This window comes from Lepisma saccharinum, chromosome 1 (assembly GCF_977018435.1).
Source record: "Lepisma saccharinum chromosome 1, izLepSacc3.1, whole genome shotgun sequence".
In the NCBI taxonomy this organism is placed as follows: Eukaryota; Metazoa; Arthropoda; class Insecta; order Zygentoma; family Lepismatidae; genus Lepisma; species Lepisma saccharinum.
Genome location: NC_139229.1, coordinates 70,704,032 through 70,712,978, shown reverse-complemented (window position 1 = coordinate 70,712,978; position 8,947 = coordinate 70,704,032).

Sequence of the window (8,947 nt, the reverse complement as noted above, 5' to 3'; positions counted from 1 at the left end):
AACAAAAAGAAAATGTGCGCCTGAAAAAGCAATGTTTGTAGTACATCTCTGCGTATTACTTTGCTCCCTGTCGTTAATAGTTATATCTGTAAACGTCAAAAAGTAACAATGTGCGTGTGAGCGCAATTGCCCTATTGGTAGGGTAATGACACTCAGTAATCATCCTAACAGTAAATCAATACTATACTATGTACTATACAGAAACTATATCTTTAAGTACTTATATTTATTAATATGCAGATACAATTTAAATTGAGCACAATTTTGCACAAAAATGCACACATGGGACGCTTATTATGAGAAACGTCTTTGCACCCTTCATGTTCCCATCACAAACAGCGTGAGCGTCATTACCCGATAGGTGCCATATTATGTTATTTGTTTCTCGTCTCATGAAGAACCTCAAATGTTTACTTTATAATAATTAAGAAATAAACAGGAGATACTATTATTATATCTGTAAAATTTTCAAGAGACTAGCTTAAACGTTCCGTCTATTTACCTTGCACTTTTTTGCTTCCCAATTTTATAAGAAAATATAACGAATTCGTTTTTCGCACCCTGCTTCTTAAAAGCCAACTCCACATGTGCCGCCTTTTGTTTGGTGCCTCGTAGTACTGGGTTCTAGATGTCAGCACAGGTTACTCTTCAATAACACCCTCCGTAACGACTGCAGAGGGGTGAGCGCCATTGCCCGCTGAGCGCCATTCCCCCACCTTCCCCTACACATTTTCTTCTTAATACATGGTTTGTGATATTTACATTCCACAAATTTTGAAATGAGGAAACAAAGGAAAAAGCTCATCAAAAGTAGTGTAGGTTTCCTCTGGCAAGGAAATTAATGTCAAATAAATAAGGAATTGAACATTTATTAAATATAAAAAAAAGGATGTTAGATCCAGTTCACGAAAAGTAAAGTTCCTGGTGATTTTTTTATAAATGTTAACTTATAAGTAGTAATAAATCTTGTATAAGTCTTTGGTACTGTCATTCAAAGCATGATTACAATATAATCCTTGTCTTTTAATAAGTTTGGTAAAAATAAAAATTCCTCGATTAAATATCAAGTACATTTTCATTATTTAATTTCAGTTATTTTATTGATTTGATTGATTGATTGATTTAGTTTATTTTACTTCGCGTTTTGTGCCTCTTGGCTAATTTGCGAAGATGGAGATGAGTGATGAAATGATGAAATTGATGAATGGACATTCACAAACAACCAAGCCCGACCAGGATTCGAACCCGGGACCCTAGAGTTATTTTATTATTTTATTATTATTTTCGTTATTTAATTTTTGTAATTAGTAAGTTTTTTGAGGGGGTCCGGACCCCCTGGACCCCCCTTGATACGTCATTGTCTGTCATGTAGTGTATTTGGTGTCTGCATTTTTAGAACTTCGTTCTGGAGCGGCATATGGTCACGTGGTACGTGCTAACCAATCAAATGAACAATGAAATCAGCAGACGGGCATTTGTTGAATCTTTTGGACTTGAACACCGCTTATCGTCTACTGCACTGAAACTGTTTCATTGCACCAGCCTGACACTGAGATACACCTGCACTACACCTTGTGTCAAAAAGTATAACGACAGTTTAAGTTTGCAGCAGGTTTTATGTATTAATCCACTCGAGAACGGCGCTCAGCATCTTCCGCGTGAGTCTTTCCTCAACCCCCGAGCTTTCATATCACAGACCGTGAGAAAATGGGCAGTTTTGCAGCGGAACTATTTTCTACGAGCACGTTTCGGTCTACATATGAGAAAAGTTGCTCCAAACTTAACCTGTCGCGGGGCAGCGATATTGGTTTTAGCTACGGTAAGGGGCTGGATCCCGTATAATGTGACGGTTGTACCCACAATTGCTGACTCATCCACAATTTTGATTTCAATCAATCATGGTTGTATTAATCATCCGTCGCCATCGAAGTTTGAAAATATAATTTAAAAATTATATGGCTTCAATCCGTGGCTTTTGTGATGATTAGACCCTGGATTTTTATGTAATATCCAAGTGCAAAATATGTACATAAAAATGTAACGCACTGGTCGACATGGGTTCTAATGTTTGGAAACTAATTGTGGTTTCTGAAACTACATTTGATGCTGATTTCAGAAGTGACCTTGTTTTTGTTGTATCACCCTCAGTTATTTAGAAATCTTCATTGTTGTATAAATCGTAATTCCTGCCCAGAAATTAGAAGTTAATAATATTCCCGATAGATGGCAGTGCACCTCTTATTACATTATATGATTAACAAAATTGCTGAAGACGCCTAGTAACAATGAATGATTCAATAAATTTGTTTCTAAGTTTTGTTATTCGATACCAACTAATGCAAATAGTACAGTTTTTAATTTATTTACCGTGCATAAGGTTAGATATTATATATGTAAATAGCAGTAGGGAATGCAAAATATTTGATAAAATTTTCGTCATTGTCGATAGTTCGTGCTGTGTTGTGTCCAGAGACAATGTCGTCGTCGTCCAGGAAGTGTTTGAACTCGCCCCATGTATTCTGTTACATTTGTGGAAGCTATGTAGTGAAGAGGCAAAGACAACGTATCACCACATTTGTGAGGTCTGCTTACCACGAATATTTTGGTGTTAAAGTAGGTGATCAGGACAAAAACTGGGCCCCGCATGAAGTTTGCAAAACATGTGTGGAAGCTTTGCTTGGTTGGTTGATTTGTTGTTTTAAGTCCACTTTATGCCCAGTAAGGCTAATTGGGACTGGACCTACAGTTTAAAGTGGGATCCGAACCACTTGTGCCTCCACCGGGTATCGAACCCGGGACCCCTTGATTACAAGGCGACGACGCTACCACTGTGCCATCGGGGAGGCCTGGAAGCTTTGCGATTGTGGAAGTGTGGCAAGAGGAAAGCATTGCCATTTGGAATACCAATGGTATGGCGGGAACCAAAAAATCACATTGATGACTGCTATTTCTGTGCTATAGATGTTAGCGGTTTCAGTGCTAAGAACAAGAGCAATGTGAGCTATCCCAACAACATACAATCGGCCATTAGGCTCGTGCCTCATGGGCCAGATGTAATTGTACCTGTACCACGTACGACTAGTGATAATTGCAGCACTTCAAGTGACACTGAAGTTGAACGTGCACACTATGATGACAGTGACGATTTCTGTCCTGGTACAAGTACAGGCACTCCGCAACCTTTCACACAACATGAACTGAATGATCTCGTAACAGACCTAAATTTACCAAAGAAGAGTGCCCAACTTCTTGGTTCCCGACTGAGTAAGAAAAACCTGTTGTCTCCAGGAACACATTTCTTATGGTACAGGCATCGAGAGACAGAGCTACTCCCATACTTTACTGAAGACGAAAACCTTGTTTATTGTAACAACATAAGGAAAGTCATAGAATTGTATGGTATTTCTTACAATGTAAGTGAATGGAGACTTTTCATTGATGCATCACAGACTAGTCTGAAGGGTGTTCTGTTAAATAACTGTAATGTGTTCCCATCGATTCCAGTTGCATATTCTGTGTCGCCTAAGGAAAATTATGAAACTTTGAGGTTCATGCTACTGAAAGTGAAATATGAAGAACATGGTTGGTCTGTCTGTGGAGATTTCAAAGTGATAGCTTTGTTGTTGGGTCTCCAGGCTGGGAACACAAAATTCCCTTGCTTCTTGTGCGACTGAGACAGTCGGGACAGGGAGAATCATTGGAAAGTGAAAACGTGGCCAAGTAGAGAATCTCTCTCTCCAGGGAAGAAGAATGTGACACAACGGCAATTAATTCAGTCGTCTAAAATACTGCTTCCTCCGTTGCATATTAAGTTAGGGATAATGAAACAGATTGTGAAAGCGTTAGACAAAGACGGCGAATGCTTTAAATACATTGCCAGGAAATTTCCATCCGTCACTGAGGGTAAGCTCAAAGAGGGTATTTTTGTTGGCCCTCAGATACGGAAACTGATGTTGGATGCAGTTTTGAAGAAATAATGACTGCTACGGAAAGGGATGCCTGGCTAAGTTTCAAAATGGTGGTTGCCCATTTTCTGGGCAATGAAAAACACGTTAACTATGAACATTTTGTGAAAAATCTGCTAACGAATTTATGTAAACTTGGTTGTAAAATGAGCCTCAAATTGCATTTCCTTAACTCACATCTAGATTTCTTTCCCCGTGCGAGGGGCACGGGGAAAGATTTCACAAGGACATAGCAGTGATGGAACGGAGATACCAGGAACGATGGAATGTTTCCATGATGGCAGATTTTTGTTGGATGTTAAAAAGAGATGTTCCTACTTCGGGTGTCGGGGAAGGCAGAAAGTCAAAAAGAATGAAGTTTGATCCTGAGTCTCAGTAATTCGAAATGCACTATGTTATTTCTCTTTCTAGACATGTGTAAATGAAAATGTACATGAATATAGTATATAATATAGATTTTACAATCTCAATATATGTCCCACTGATTACTATATTTGCAAAAATTATTTATTCTATGTGTCTGTAATGTGATTATATAAACCCCAAATGAAGCCAATAATACCATAATAGACCCCTATATGCTATTCAGTTTTCACGATTTGTGAAAAATTGTGACGTGATGGAGCAAAACTGTTTTCAAATTTGAATTCAGCATGAAAAATCCTTTCAGAGTCACCTATTCATTTCAAAACATCGTTCAACTTTTGAAAAAATGTCGACCAATGTAATTGATAAAATATGTGCCTAAATATTATCAAAAGTATATGTAGCTAAATATGTAGTATCAAAACTATGTAATAATAATAATAGAGTATCAAAGCTATTTCAATAATTCTGCTGGATATTTATTTTATTTGAACATATTCAACATAGTTTTAAGAACATAAGTTGTTCAAATTAAAATTTGTATCAAGTTTATAAACTCAAAAAAGCACAGCAACGTGCACATATTTAAGAAACCAATCTTGTCAACTATTAATTACTTTTTACATCGCGAATTATTGTAGAATATGTAAATATGTACGAGAGCTCTTCGTAACTTCCGAAACAAATGGTAAAAACAAGCATCTACAGAAATAACAATCGAATGAAAATACATAGCTACTTTTGTACTTTTTCTACAAGGGAACATATTGTGTAACTCACTACGTACAGGAAAGTAGCTTTCTTGTCCACCGATGCCAAGTTTCTAGGTGCTTTGCCTAAACCTAACAGCGAAATGAAAATATGTAACCAGAAAGAGGTTAATCCAGTATCTCTCGATAAATAACAGTTCCGTAAGCGCTATGAATCTCATTCATAGAAAACATGACATCACATTAGATACAAATTTTCTACATCATGTTTCAGAGATAGAAAATACAGGAAGAACGATCAAGATAGGAACATAAATACAGAAATATGTTTTTTTTTGTAAATTAGAAAATATGTAAAATATGTAATATCCTGGCAAATATGTAAAAATATGTAACATAAAACTTATGCAAAATCATGTCAGTTATATAATTCGTTGACATTTTCATGTTCAAGAAAGGAATAGAATATGTAGCCTAATTACATACAAATCCGGATTCTAGTGATGATTGTCGAGTGACTACACGAATCCATACATATCTGTAATATCAATCAACCAATCAATATATTTTGTATGATTTAGCATATTTGTGTGCTATTGTTTTAGTTACGGGGTCATTAGTGAAGGAGAAGAGTGTGGTTGAATATATGTAGGATGTGTGAGTGAATAATAATAATAATAATAATAATAAATATTGTCTTTATTGAGAGGGCGTGTTTCGGCCTCGCGGGCCGCTCTTACAACATACCCCGGAGTGGTACCTTCATAATTGGTCTTTCCTTTCGCATTGGTCTCGCATCATCTAAAGTTTACTAAATATGATGAAACAAAGAACGGTACAAAAATATATTTCAAAGACTTTTTATTGCAAAATTTTCTCCATTGTTTACATTTGCAGCGTAAATAACGTTCTAAGCCTGGCGAGAACTACATAATGAACGTTTCAGGGTTGTAACAACCCCATTGACTGTCAGTGGGGTCAATACAACCCAGAAACGTTGTATAGGCGTAATAATAAGAGATAAGGAGATACTATAAAAAGATACCAGATAATACACAAATATATAATTTAGTTGGAACCGTGTTTACGATCAGCATATCCTGTATGGGCAATAAATTAGTAAAGTCGACGCGCTAGCTACGTTAACGACCGGCTAACATTGAAGTCCACGGAGCGCGCCCACCAGCTGCAACAATCACATTCAACGCACAGTGTTGCCACACATCTACTCTACGTCACCTTGTCCCTCCGTGCACAAGCACCTTATCACGGTCTCCACATTGAAGTTGCAAAGTACGGCAACAGCGTATCCGCAGTCATGTGAGTGAGACTCCACGTGGAGTAGACGAGCAGAATGACAGCTCCGCCCGTTGGCTGGAGGTTGAGTGTGATTGGACGAAAACAACTCGCCCGCTATTTATCTCCACCCAAGTTTGTGGCGGCGGCTTTCTTCAGTTCTTAGACGTTAACGAAGTAAACGCGAGGACTATAGCTACAGTCGCTTTTCCCCTTCACGCAATTCCGTTCCCTCTCATGTGTTAATTGGTCGAGTCATCTCGCGTTACTACTTGGGTAGAGAGATGTTTTCGTTCGCTTGCTTCCGGGATAACTGGGACAGAGTATAGATGTCGTTCAGTGCAAAGACAGAGCATTTTTCCTTTATTAACTACGCATGGACTATAGTAATATAATAACCATTATTATCTATTCTAAGGAGTAAAACGTTAATTACCGAAATATTTATATCCTCAAAGACTGGTTGGTAGAGACAGTGGGAGAGAGGGGGGAACTGCACGCACATAACTTTGAACGATTACAGTTAAATTATTTATTTACTTACATGTGGAAATACTACATACATTTAGGTTTACATTGTTGAGAACAGATTTTCAAAATAAGTAAAAATTACAGAGTTATAAAGAAAAAAATGAAAGTGATGCAAAGCGTACCATTTCCCACCCATGCGGGTAATAGTACGCAAAAAAGTCACATATGTTGACAATGGTGTAGAATACCATGTCTATTTTTCTGAACAAAAATCACATTTATAATTGACTGGACTGTCTGCATCACTGCAATTTGCATGTATCCACTCCGAGCATAGCACACATCTGTATCGCAACTCCCTATCTCGACAAAATTCCCCTTAAAATAGACACACTTTCTGAGTATCATTGAATTGAGAAAAGGAATTAAAGTCAACTGAACTGTCATCTTGATACAACTCTGCATCCGAAATACTATCTTGGTCTGGAGTCTCTGACGGAAGCAGACAACTTCAGTATTGATGCTCCCTTCCGTCTTCCTGGCACATCTTTACTCTGAAACCTGCTTCACTGAAACAGTGAAATACGCTAAGAACAAACAGTTTTCAAACATGTGGGGGTAATGGTACACACTGCGTACGATTATCCCACCTGCACGTCACTATCATTCTACCTAACTCGTGTGAACAAAAACAGGAACAACTGAGGTAAACCACGTTGCAATTCAAACTAAAGGTACCAACGCAGTGGATAGAGTGAGACTGACTTTCAACTTACTTGCAGTTATCTCCCGACAAAATCTTATACGAAAAATGACAAAAACACAAATAGCTTCACCAACGTGAAACACTTCCTCTAACATAGACCAAACAACTCGTGCAAGTTCAGACAAGCTTCTGCTATCTAACGATGCTGGGTAGAATCCATTATGATCAAGGGGTGGCTCTCAACATGCATGCGTGCCATTGCCCGCCGCGCGCTATTACCCCTCTCTCCCCTAACATTCTCCCAAGTAACTTTACAATGTTTCATTTTGCTATATAACAACCCCCTTCAAAAACTGGACGTCCGCAGGGTAGTGGAAGGAAAAAATGTATTTTTTTTAATCAAACAAGGCATATTTTCGCCCATAAAAGCGTTGCCCCTCTAAAAAAAATCATTGATTAAGCTCGAGGTTATCATATTTATCGTAACGTACTCTGAGTACGTGGTATCGAACCAAGAACCTTAACCATTGAGGGGGGTGATGTAGCTCGCTTAATCATTCATCCTCATTTGAGCACTCGCCCTTCAAGGTAAGCCTAATGGTAATGGGCGAGAGGTACTAACTACACACTTGGAAATGGCAAAACAGAAGCTTTCGGATGTATACCTTCAAGTCTAGATCAAGGTTGGAAGTAACAATACCTGTCTGTCTCTGATGATACAATTCCCCGCTGATAGCTGTTCATATCGAAACGTGTTCGATCGCTCAATCTCCTCAGTTTCTTCTTGTTCGGCGATTCCAGGCAAAAGACCCCACACCACACCTTGCTCTCTGTTTTGTTCTCTTTCCTCCTTCCCTGGTCGTTGCCCTGAAATACCAGCTGATCAGCACCTTAACTCCAATAGACCAGGAAGAATTTGTAAATTACTGAAGTGACATCCTTTGAATGCCTGAGAGAGCAACGGCTGGCGACAGGGGTTATGAATTCAGGCTAGCTATAAATCTCAATTTAGAGGAGATTGATACGTTATGCAGAGCTCTAGTGATAATTAACATGATTTACTGTGACTGAAATGAAATATATAACTTTAGGTTTACATTCAATTTCCTGCTGGGGTGACCTCCCTTGTCCCCATCCGGACGACCATGGCTGCTAACGATCTTTATAGGCTTCAAAGTTATAGGTTAGCGCTTCATCACTTAAAAAACAAATTTGTCCGTTTCAACAACTTATGCCATGTGATTTTGAAAAATTATCCACCGCATAACACTGCACACTGTAGGGCACAATGGCACATTTATTTAATGTCAGAAACATAACGAATTGTTTATAAAATCTAAATTTGGTAAATTTGTGGTATTTGTATCCTTTTTTTCTATTTGTAAAAGCAATATAAATATTCAACAGTGACTAGACATTAACAAAATATTAAT